This window comes from Macaca thibetana, chromosome 19 (assembly GCF_024542745.1).
Source record: "Macaca thibetana thibetana isolate TM-01 chromosome 19, ASM2454274v1, whole genome shotgun sequence".
Lineage (NCBI taxonomy): Eukaryota > Metazoa > Chordata > Mammalia > Primates > Cercopithecidae > Macaca > Macaca thibetana.
In genome coordinates this window covers 19513115-19523761 of record NC_065596.1, presented here as the reverse complement: position 1 = coordinate 19523761, position 10647 = coordinate 19513115, and positions in this window count along the sequence as shown.

Sequence of the window (10647 nt, the reverse complement as noted above, 5' to 3'; positions counted from 1 at the left end):
TCTGCCCCTCCCCTGTCTCTGCCCCTCCCCTGTCTCTGCCCTCCCCTGTCTCTGCCCCTCCCCTGTCTCTGCCTCTCCCCTGTCTCTGCCTCTCCCCTGTCTCTGCCTCTCCCCTGTCTCTGCCTCTCCCCTGTCTCTGCCTCTCCCCTGTCTCTGCCTCTCCCCTGTCTCTCTCTGCTCTGCCCCTCCCCTGTCTCTGCCCCTCCCCTGTCTCTGCCCCTCCCCTGTCTCTGCCCCTCCCCTGTCTCTGCCCCTCCCCTGTCTCTGCCCCTCCCCTGTCTCTGCCTCTCCCCTGTCTCTGCCCCTCCCCTGTCTCTGCCCCTCCCCTGTCTCTGCCCCTCCCCTGTCTCTGCCCCTCCCCTGTCTCTGCCTCTCCCCTGTCTCTGCCTCTCCCCTGTCTCTGCCTCTCTCTGACGTTCTATTTCCGTCTCACAGGCTCTGGCTGCACATCTCCTGCGGGGCTGCCAGCCTCTGGGCTCCACACTCGCCTCTCTCCTGCAGCGCCCCCCTCTCCGCTACTTCCAGATCCCCCACCAGCTCCTGCCTCCCAGGTACTGAGGCAGAGGTGGGAGATGAGTTTATGTATTTTTTTGAGACAGGGTCTCACTCTGTCGTCCAGGCTGGAGTGCCTCATAGTGGTGCAATCGTAGCCCACTGCAGCCTCGAACTCCCGGGCTCAAGCAATCCTCCTGCCTCAGCCTCCTGAGTAAATGAGACTACAGGTGCCTGCCACTGCGCCCAGCGAATGTTTTAATTTTTTTTTTTTTTTTTTTTTTTGAGACGGAGTCTCGCTCTGTCGCCCAGGCTGGAGTGCGGTGGCGCGATCTCCGCTCACTGCAAGCTCCGCTGCCTCCCGGGTTCACATCATTCTCCTGCCTCAGCCTCTCTAGAAGCTGGGACTACAGGCGCCCTCCACCACACCTGACTAATTTTTTTTGTATTTTTAGTAGAGACGGGGTTTCACCGGGTTAGCCAGGATGGTCTTGATCTCCTGACCTCGTGATCTGCCCATCTCAGCCTCCCAAAGTGCTGGGATTACAGGCTTGAGCCACCGCGCCCGGCCTAATTTTTGTATTTTTAGTAGATACAGGGTTTCACCATGTTAGCCAGGATGGCCTCCATCTCCTGACCTCGTGATCCGCCTGCCTCGGCCTCCCAAAGTGTTGGGATTACAGGCGTGAGCCACCGCGCCTGGCCGTAATTTTTAAATTTTCTGTAGATGGGATCTCATTACATAGCCCAGGCTGGTCTTGAACTCCTGGCCTCAAGTGGTCTCCCCACCTCAGCCTCCCAAAGCGTTGGGATTCAGGCATGCACCAGGACACCTGGCCCAGGGAGATGGAATTCAAATTGATTTTAAGCCTTCACCTTCTCCTTGGCTGGCTGGGAGCAAAAGAGAGGGGAGGGGCCTCCCTGAGGTCACACAGCACCTGGCCTAGGACCCCCTGCAGCTTTGAGTGGGGGGGGGGTCCCCACAGGCTCTGGATTTGAGTTCCAGCAGCCCAACCCTTGCTGTGTGATTGGCGGCAGTCAAATGTGCATCTCGGAGCCTCAGCGTCCTCCTCTGTGTAGCAACAATGACTGTGCCGCCTCCATGGGTGATGGTGAAGCCAGCCAACATAGGGAAGGTGCTTCTGACTTTAGAACACGGGAAATCGGAATCATGGGAACTACTGCAGACATCTATTCCCGTTCCCAGGAGGTGGCCGGGCGCCGTGGCTCACACCTGTAATCCCAGCACTTTGGGAAGCTGAGGCGGGCAGTAAAACCCCATCTCTACTAAAAATACAAAATTAGCCGGGCATGGTGGCGCATACCTGTAATCCCAGCTACTTGGGGAGCTGAGGCAGGGGACTCACTTGAACTGGGGAGCTGAGATCGTGCCACTGCACTGCAGCCTGAGCAACAAAGTAAGACTCTGTCTCAAAAAAAAAAAAAAATATATATATATATATGTGTGTGTGTGTGTGTGTGTGTGTGTGTGTGTGTGTGTGTGTGTGTGCGTGTTCCCAGGAGGCAGAATGGGAGGATGGGAGGTGGGGAGGGGTCAGCTTTATGTGCAACCCCTCATCTAGAGGGCAATTTTGTTCTGAGAGAGTGCCCAGGAGTGCATGGGCTTGGGGGTGAGGCGGCTGGGAAGAGCTTGTCTGTTTCACCAAGAACTAAGTGTGAATGTGGGGAGATGGGGGTGGAGGAGAGCACTGGGGTTGCCTAGCAACAGAGATGAAGCTGACAGACAGGATCCAGACCACTGCTGTCCAGGGTCTGGGGGGGTTTCAAGAAACGGGGGCGCTGATATTTGGGATCTTGTGTTTCTCTGGCCGAGAAGGTATCCCCACCATGGCCCTCCAAACTTCAGCAGAGTTGACCCCAGACTCGGGGGTCTTAGGGACCCCGGAGCCTAGAACAGAGATTCAGTGGTAGCCGGAGATTCATTTACTGGGGAATGAAGCAGTAGAGACAAAAGCAGACTCGGCCCCCTTTCCAGCCCCGGCCCTGACAGTTGCAGAGATGTTGATGGCTAAGAAGAACCGGATTGCCATTTATGAACTTCTTTTTTTTTTTTTTTTTTTTTTTTTTTTCTGAGACTGAGTTTCACTCTTTTTTTTTTTTTTTTTTTTTTTCTTTTGAGACGGAGTCTTACTCTGTCGCCCAGGCTGGAGTGCAGTGGCCGGATCTCAGCTCACTGCAAGCTCCGCCTCCCGGGTTTACGCCATTCTCCTGCCTCAGCCTCCCGAGTAGCTGGGACTACAGGCCCCCACCACCTCGCCTGGCTAGTTTTTTGTATTTTTTAGTAGAGACGGGGTTTCTTTTTTTTTTTTTTTTTTGAGACGGAGTCTCGCGCTGTGTCACCCAGGCTGGAGTGCAGTGGCGCGATCTCGGCTCACTGCAAGCTCCGCCTCCCAGGTTCACGCCATTCTCCTGCCTCAGCCTCCGAGTAGCTGGGACTACAGGCGCCCGCCACCACGCCCGGCTAGTTTTTTTTTTGTATTTTTAGTAGAGACGGGGTTTCACCATGTTAGCCAGGATGGTCTCGATCTCCTGACCTCGTGATCCACCCGCCTCGGCCTCCCAAAGTGCTGGGATTATAGATGTGAGCCACCGCGCCCGGTCTATGAACTCCTTTTTAAGGAGGGAGTCATGGTGGCCAAGAAGGATGCCCACCTGCCTAAGCACCCAGAGCTGGCAGACAGGAATGTGCCCAACCCACACATCATGAAGGCCAAACAGTCTCTCAAATCACGAGGCCATGTGAAGGACCAGTTTGCTTGGAGACATTTTTTTTTTTGAGATGGAGTCTCGCTGTGTCGCCCAGGCTGGAGTGCAGTGGCGCGATCTCAGCTCATTGCAACCTCCGCCTCCCAGGTCCAAGTGATTCTTCTGCCTCAGTCTCCTGAATAGCTGGGACTACAGGCGCCCGTGGCTAGTTTTTCGTATTTTTTTTTAGTAGAGACGGGGTTTCACCGTGTTAGCCAGGATGGTCTCAATCGCCTGACCTCGTGATCCGCCCGCCTCGGCCTCCCAAAGTGCTGGGATTACAGGCGTGAGCCACCGCGCCCGGCGACTGGAGACATTTCTACTGGTACCTTACCAATGAAGGTATCTAGTGTCTCCATGATGACCTCCATCTGCCCTCAGAGTGTGCCTGCCGCTCTACACCGCAGCCATCCAGAGACTGGCAGACCTTGGCCTAAAGGTCTGGAAGGTGAGTGCCCTCCAAGACTCCCAAAGGGGAAGCTGACAGAGACCCACAGGTGGGGTTCTGTGCCCCCTGGTGCTGGCCAGGAAGCCAAGGCTAGGGCTGGGTCAGCAACCGAATTCCAGTTTAGAGGTGGATTCCAGTTTGGTGGTGGATGTGGTCAGCCACCTTGGTAAAATTGGAGAGGATTAGTTTGCATTGAATAAACTTATAGCCAGAAAAACAAACAAACAAACAAACAAACAAACAAACAGAAAACAGACTTGGCCCTGTCTTCCCGGCAGTTCCAGCCTCAAGGGGAGGCAGACATTCGTCAAAGAATCTGTGTGCGTGTGAATTTATTTGTTCAATGAGTGTTTACTGAGCACCTACTGTGCGTTAGCATGGAAACACAGCAGTGAACAAAACAAAAGAACAAAAATTCCTGCTCTGGGGTGGCTCCTGCCTGTAATCCCAGCAATTTGGGAGGCCGAGGCAGGCAGATCACAAGGTCGGGAGTTCAAGACCAGCCTGGCCAACATGGCGCAACCCCATCTCTACTAAAAATACAAAAACTAGCCGGGCGTGGTGGCGCATACCTGTAATCCCAACTACTCGAGAGGCTGGGGCAGAAGATCGCTTGAACCCGGGAGGCGGAGGTTGCAGTGACCCGAGATCATGCCGTTGTCTCCAGCCTGGTTGCCAGAGCAAGACTCCATCTCAAAAAATAAAATAAAAAATAAACTAAATAAATAAACAAAATTAAATGTGTGGTGTTTTAAACCTCTAAGTTTTTGGGTAATTTCTTAGGCAGCTAACGATGACCAGGACAAAATCCAGGACTTCTTTCTCTGGGTCCTTTTCTGGAAGGATGGAGAGAGGCCAAGGGAATAGCCCAGGCTTAGGCTTGGAGTGAGACTGACACAGAAGAGTGGTTGGGTTTTTTAAGAAAAGTTCTATAGGCCGGGCGCGGTGGCTCAAGCCTGTAATCCCAGCACTTTGGGAGGCCGAGACGGGTGGATCACGAGGTCAGGAGATCGAGAGCATCCTGGCTAACACGGTGAAACCCCGTCTCTACTAAAAAATACAAAAAAACTAGCCGGGCGAGGTGGCGGGTGCCTGTAGTCCCAGCTACTGGGGAGGCTGAGGCAGGAGAATGGCGTAAACCCGGGAGGCGGAGCTTGCAGTGAGCTGAGATCCAGCCACCGCACTCCAGCCTGGGCGACAGAGCGAGACTCCGTCTCAAAAAAAAAAAAAAGAAAAGTTCTATATACATATATATCATTGTTTGTTTTGAGACAGAGTCTCACTCTGTCACCCAGGCTGGAGTGCAGTGGTGCAATCTCTGCTCACGGCAACCTTTACCTCCTGAGTTCAAGCAATTCTCCTGCCTCAGCCTCCCGAGTAGCTGGGATTACAGGCGTGCGCCACCACACCCGGCTATTTTTTGTATTTTTAGTAGAGATGGGGTTTCACCATATTGCCCAGGCTGGTCTCAAACTCCTGACCTCAGGTTATCTGCCCACCTTGGCCTCCCAAAGTGCTGGGTTTACAGATGTGAGCCACCGCACCTGGTCAGATTCCAGATTTTAGATTGGCCAGTCTGGTCTTGGCCATGTGGAGACCCAGCTGTTGGGGGCAGGATTGGAGAAGGTGGGAGAGGCTGGGAAGGGCCTTGGGCAGAGGGGAGGGAGGGATGGAGATGGGGAAAGACGTGGGAGCTATGCAGAGGGCAGGACAGGAGGTGAGCTTGATGCCTGCCTGGGGCTGGGGCCCTGGACCCTCCCCTCTAGGCAGCCCTGCTCTGGAGCTGTTTCTGAGTTTTCTGCCTTCCCCATCCTCTGAATTTCCCTGTCTCTCCCCGCCTCGCTCCCTCTGCTGCCCGTGATGAAGAATGGAATTATATTTTTATAACTTCTTGTTTTTCCTGAACCAAAGTTCCATGTGCACTGGGCTAAATTTAAAAAGCGGATGGATGGAGAGATGATCATGTTCACTTTCACTCCCTCGGAAAAAAATAAACGCCTTGATTCAGGTGCCATTTCCCTCGGGGACGCTGGGGGCGGGGTGGTGGCCTTTCTGCTCACAAGTGACAGGGCTGGACAGAGATAAGTCAGATCTGGATTCCAGCTGCCTTCTCTCAGAAGCCTTGCCTGACCTGTACCTGAACCAGGCCCACCCCTCAGATCTTCTAATACCCTGGGCATCCCCCAAAACAGCCCTGGTCACCCTGGTCACCCTGGTCACCCTGTGCTGGAACCAACTGTTTGCTGGTTCTCTCTGCCTGGTCCTCCTTTCCCATCTTTTTTTTTTTTTTTTTTTTTTTTTTTTTTGAGACAGAGTCTTGCTCTGTTGCCCAGGCTGCAGTGCAGTGGGGCGATCTTGGCTCACTGCAACCTCCGCCTCCCAGATTCAAGCAATTCTCCTGCCTCAGCCTACCTAGTAGCTGGGATTACAGGCGCACACCACCACACCCATCCTTTGCCATCTTTAGGGCTAGCTTCTCAAACTTTAGGGCTCAGCTCCAATGTTACCTCCTCCAGGAAGTCCTCCCTGACCACCCTGACTAAAGAAGCTGCCAAGCTGTTTTCTGTCACGTCGTCATCATCATCATCATTTTTTTTTTTTTTTTTTTTTTTTTTTTTTTTTAGGCAGGGTCTCCTGTCGCCCAGGCTGGAGTGCAGTGGCATGATCAGCCTTGAACTCCTGGACTCAAGCAATCCTCCTGCCTCAGCTTCCCCCATAGCTGGAACGTAGCTGGCACGCCACTATACCTGGTGCTTGTATTTTCTTTAGGACATTTTTTATCACCTGGAATTCTCTTAGGCTAATATTTGTAATGTGTTAAGCACAATTAAGGGAACTCGATCTGGACTGCCCAAGTCCCAACTATAGGCTGGCCCCTGCCAGCCTGTCCCCGTAGCCTTCATTTTCACTCTCCCTACATAATTCAGTCACCACTCAGCAAACATGTTTTAAGTGGGTACTGCACTAGACCGTGTATCTCATGGCTCCCAGTCCTGCCCTGCAACACCTTCCATCCCTCCCCTCCACTGGAGATTCTGAATGAATTGGTCAAGAGCTGGGGGCTGGGCAAAGGATTCAAGTGTGCCCCTGGACATAGAATGATTGCTGTAGGTTTCCTTTTATCCTTTTTTTTTTTTTTTGAGACAGAGTCTTGCTCTGTCGCCCAGGCTTCCGTGCAGTGGCATGATCTCAGCTCAATGCAACCTCTGCCTCCCAGGCTCAAGTGATTCTCCTGCCTCAGCCTCCCTAGTAGCTGGGATTACAGGCATGCGCCACCACGCCTGGCTAATTTTTGTATTTTTAGTAGAGACGGGGTTTTGCCATGTTGGCCTGGCTGGTCTCAAACTCCTGATCTCAAGTGTCCCTCCCACCTCGGCCTCCCAAAGTGCTGGGATGACAGGCGTGAGCCACCGTGCCCTGCCTCTGCAATAGATCTTCTTATCTCCCAAAGGCCGTGCTCACTGCTGCCTCCCAGCCTTTGCTGAAGCTGGTACCTCTGCTGGAACACACTCCTACTTCCTCCCCACCTATTTAAATCCTCCATAACTTTATTTATTATCAACATTTTTTTTTTCTAATTTTGAGGAAAGTAAAAAAGAAAGACAAGGGCAAAGACAAATAGAGCAAGCACCTGAGTTTCCTCCATGCACGACCAGCAGTGCTTAACCCTTCTCATATTTGTTTCAGGTCTGTTCTGCTTTGTAAGAAAGAATGGAAATCCTAGAAGTCAAGGCACAGTGGCCTTTGACCTTCTCCAGTCACACATTTTTCTACACTCTTTTTTTTTTTTTTTTTGAGACGGAGTCTTGCTCTGTCACCCAGGCTGGAGTGCAGTGGCGCGATCTCGGCTCACTGCAAGCTCTACCTCCCGGGTTCAAGCGATTCTCCTGCCTCAGCCTCCCGAGCAGCTGGGACCACAGGCGCCCGCCACCACGCCCAGCTAATTTTTTATATTTTTAGTAGAGACGGGGTTTCACCGTGTTAGCCAGGATGGTCTCGATCTCCTGACCTCGTGATCCGCCCGCCTCGGCATCCCAAAGTGCTGGGATTACAGGTGTGAGCCACCACGCCCGGCCCCATTTTTCTACATTCTTATGCGTATAAACTCACCCATCTATCCATGAACGTGACTAGTGTAATTTCGCACACTAAAAATAAATATTAATATTCCCATAAGGTATATATCATCCTGCAATTTGCTCTTTTCACTTAGTATTTTATTTTACTTTTTAAAAATTTTTATTTTATTATTTATTTATTTTTTTGAGACAGAGTTTCAGTCTTGTTGCCCAGGCTGGAGTGCAATGGTGCGATCTCAGCTTACCGCAACCTTCGCCTCCTGGGTTCAAGCGATTCTCCCGCCTCAGCCTCCCAAGTAGCTGGTATTACAGGCATGGACCACCACTCCTGGCTAATTTTTGTGTGTGTGTGTTTTTTTTTTTTTTTTTTTTTTTGAGACGGAGTCTGGCTTTGTTGCCCAGGCTGGAGTGCAGTGGCACAATCTCGGCTCACTGCAAGCTCCACCTCCCGGGTTCACGCCATTCTCCTGCCTCAGCCTCCCGAGTAGCTGGGACTACAGGTGCCTGCCACCACGCCCGGCTAATTTTTTTTGTATTTTTAGTAAAGAAGAGGTTTTACCTTGTTAGCCAGGATAATCTCGATCTCCTGACCTTGTGATCCGCCCGCCTCGGCCTCCCAAAGTGCTAGGATTACAGGCGTGAGCCACCGTGCCCAGTCTCATTTTTGTATTTTTAGTAGAGATGGGGTTTCTCCATATTGGCCAGGCTGGTCTCTAACTCCTGACCTCAACTGATCCACCTGCCTCGGCCTCCCAAAGTGCTGGGATTACAAGTATGAGGTACCACGCCCTGCTCTGTCCATGAACTTTTAGGTTAATTCCTGGTTTTGTTTTTGTTTTACAGATGCAGCCTTCCTATGCTGCCCAGGCTGGAGTGCAGTGGCTATTCACAGACACAATCATAGCACCCCACAGCCTCCAACTCCTGGTCTCAAGTGATCCTCCTGACTTGGCCTCCGAAGTAGCTGGGACTATAGGTGCATACCACCGCACCCTGCTCTATTCCTGGTTTTTAACATTACAAACGCCGCTACTATGAAAAGTCTTTTCCTCTCTCTTTATGCACTTGGCAAAGTATTTCTCTAAGAACTATGACTAGAAATGGAATTGCTGGAATGTTGGATGTGTGCGTGGTTTACCTGACTATTTAATGCCCAAGTGCTTTCTAGGATTAAGCTGCAACCGGTAACTGTGGAAGCTCCCCTTCTTCTTCATATATATATATATATATATATATATATATCTTTGAGACGGAGTCTTGCTCTGTTGCCCAGGCTGGGGTGCAGTGGTGCGATCTCAGCTCACTGAAAGTTCTGCCTCCCGGGTTCACGCCATCCTCCTCCCTCCACCTCCTGAGTAGCTGGGACTATGAGGCGCCCGCCAGCACGCCCGGCTAATTTTTTTTTGTATTTTTAGTAGAGACGGGGATTCACCATGTGAGCCAGGATGGTCTCGATCTCCTGACCTCGTGATCCGCCCACCTCGGCCTCCCAAAGTGCTGGGATTACAGGCTGAGCCACCAGCCAATTTTTTTTTTTTTTTTTTGAGACAAAGTCTTGCTCTGTCACCCAGGCTGGAGTGCAATGGTGCAATCCTGGCTCACTGCAACATCCACCTCTCAGGTTCAGGCAATTCCCCTACTTCAGACTCCCGAATAGCTGCGATTACAGGCGCCTGCCACCAAGCCTGGCTAATTTTTGTATTTTTAGTAGAGATGGGGTTTCACCATGTTGACCAGGCTGATCTCGAACTCCTGACCTCAGGTGATCCACCCACCTCGGCCTCCCGAACTGCTGACTGCTGGGATTACAGATGTCAGCCATTTCACCTGGCCGTCTCCCACGGTTTTACTGACACTTGAAACCTCGGATTTTTCAGGCTTTCTCTTCAAATCTCCCCCAGTCTATTGTGGCCTTTTTGGCCTCCAGGCTCCTGGGTTTTGCCCCAGGGCCACCTCACTGCACTGTTATGGTGCTAGGCACCCTTGCCTGCAGTACACCATCACTACCCAGTTTAAGCATGAGACTGTCTCTGGCTTCAGACTCTTAACCAGTTGGAAGTGGAACCAGCCAGGCATTGTGGCTCATGCCTGTAACCCTAGTACTTTGGGAGGCTGAGGCAGGAGGATCTCTTGAGGCCAGGAGTTTGAGATCATCCTGGGCAATATAGCAAGACTCTTGTCTCTACAACAAATATATAATAAAATAATAGGGCCGGGCGCGGTGGCTCATGCCTGTAATCCCAGCACTTTGGGAGGCCGAGACGGGCGGATCACGAGGTCAGGAGATCGAGACCATCCTGGCTAACATGGTGAAACCCCGTCTCTACTAAAAAAACACAAAAAACTAGCCAGGCGAGGTGGCGGGCGCCTGTAGTCCCAGCTACTCGGGAGGCGGAGGCAGGACAATGGCGTGAACCCGGGAGGCGGAGCTTGCAGTGAGCTGAGATCGCACCACTGCACTCCAGCCTGGGTAACAGAGCGAGACTCTGTCTCAAAAAAATAAATAAATAAAAATAAAAATAAATAAATAAATAAATAAATAGGGAATGACTCTCAGGTCATAGCGCTTTCCCCCCACAGCTGTTCCAGAAATTGCAAGATCTCACACATTATTCAGAAAAGGTGCTCATCGGCATTCTTTTTTTTTTTTGAGACGGAGCCTTGCTCTGTCGCCCAGGCTGGAGTGCGGTGGCACGATCTCCGCTCACTGCAAGCTCCACCTCCCGGGTTCACGCCATTCTTCTGCCTCAGCCTCCTGAGTAGCTGGGACTACAGGCTCCCGCCACCACACCCGGCTAGTTTTTTGTATTTTTAGTAGAGACGGGGTTTCACTGTGTTAGCCAGGATGGTCTCGATGTCCTG